Source organism: Lineus longissimus, chromosome 12, assembly GCF_910592395.1.
Source record: "Lineus longissimus chromosome 12, tnLinLong1.2, whole genome shotgun sequence".
Lineage (NCBI taxonomy): Eukaryota > Metazoa > Nemertea > Pilidiophora > Heteronemertea > Lineidae > Lineus > Lineus longissimus.
Genome location: NC_088319.1, coordinates 7,624,583 through 7,626,372, shown reverse-complemented (window position 1 = coordinate 7,626,372; position 1,790 = coordinate 7,624,583).

Here is a 1,790-nt window from a genome sequence, read left to right as displayed (position 1 = left end):
GGGTTGCAAACATGTAACATAGATTGCAAGGTGTTTACTATAGGCAAAATAAGGCTTGTGTTCCAAGTTGTGCGATTGACAGTTTCGTCTTGGGTGTCATATATGTAAATTTGCGCAAACTGTGGATGTCCACCTTCCTCAGGTAGTAGATGTCCAATGCGATGATAGACACTTCCTTGAACAGTAAAAGTATACGGGCCTCTTCCTGGCAGATTCCTTTCATGAATACCTAGTGAGGCAAATGCTAGAGTTGAATTGTATGCACGAATATTGGTTCTGAATTCTTTTCCTTCAGCTGAGTTAGATGTGTAAAGTTCTTTCAGTTGTTCAGGGGGGTCTGTAATGACAGGAATGGAGATCTTGCTTTGATTACTGCATAAAGAGAAAAGTGCGTTGTGACCAATACGGCCAGTATGAGATTCAGTTTTCCACATTAGTGCATGACATGCAGAACATGGAAATTCCATTGTTCCAAGGTCATGTGGAAGGGGCAATACATGTGTTTGGTCAGATTGTTCACTGTAATTGTCTATATTGCCAAGTGCTACATGTTGTGTCTTGCCAGAAGTGTATATTCTTTTACGTTGTTTTTCCAAGTTTTTTTGTGTTTGAAGACTCTTTCTTTTCGGCATCTTGAGGGGGAGAGGTAGGACTTGTTATTGATAAGTCTGGAAAAAATACAATCAAATCCATTACATTCTTGAAAAAGTAATCTTTATTGACGTGAAAAAGTACATGTAGGAGTATAATATGAGATTTGAGTTATGGATTATGCTGTTCAGCAGTATTTCGTTGCAGCAGTATTTCACTGCAGCAGTATTGGTACAGTATATATTGCCGAAGGTTATTGCACAGTACCGGTAATTGTCTATGAAATGAAGAAATGAAGCAAGCACAGACATATACAATCAGTGCAGACATATTTCAAGTGTTGTGTGTAATATGACACATACTATGAGCATTTTGTCAGTGATTGTCACGCAATATTTCTGGACTATTAACTTTATTGTTTTTCAGTGCCTTTTTTGACTTTATTGTCATTGGCAGCAGGTGTGTTCTCAGGTTTGACTTTTTCAGTGCGATCAGATGATTTATTGGAAACCGAGGGCTTTTGACTGTCGTTTTCAATGAAGGTGTCGATTTGGGAGAGGGTGAGATCATCCACATCAGATTCATCAGAGAAGACAGTAGTCTGTGATGAGGAAGTTTGTGGAGGAGATGACATTGCTGAAGTAAAGGACGGCTGTTGCTTTGGTGTTGCGGGTGAGGTTGACAGCAGTTGACGCTTGCAAGTGGCATCTTGTTGCTGCTGCTGTAGTTTTCTTTTTGCATTAATGTTAAATTTGAGTTCACTCTGTATGCTTGCAGCAGCTTTAATTGTAGCTGTCATAGTGGCCTCAAAATTCTCTCAGAGTGTGGTCATTTCCTCTTTAGCCTGTGCTGTTTTGTTCTCATCGTACATTACCTGAATGTATACCAGGTCTTTCAGAGTGCTTTTCTTCATTTTTTTCAGGCTCTCAATGGAGGACGCGGTGAACTGAACTGGTTCTTTAGTTGGTGTAGATGATGACATGGTTGAACTGGAATAGAAGGCCAAACATGAGTTGCAAATTGGAATAGAAGGGAAAACATGAGTTGCAGAGAACTTTTTGTAAGGCTGTCAATGAAGGAGGTGTTAAACTGAACTGGGGCTTTGGTTGAACATGGCTGAACTTGGAGATGGTTGAACTGGGATAGAAGGAAAAAAACATGAGTTCCATAGTTAATGTATGTACAGCCGAAATGAAAGT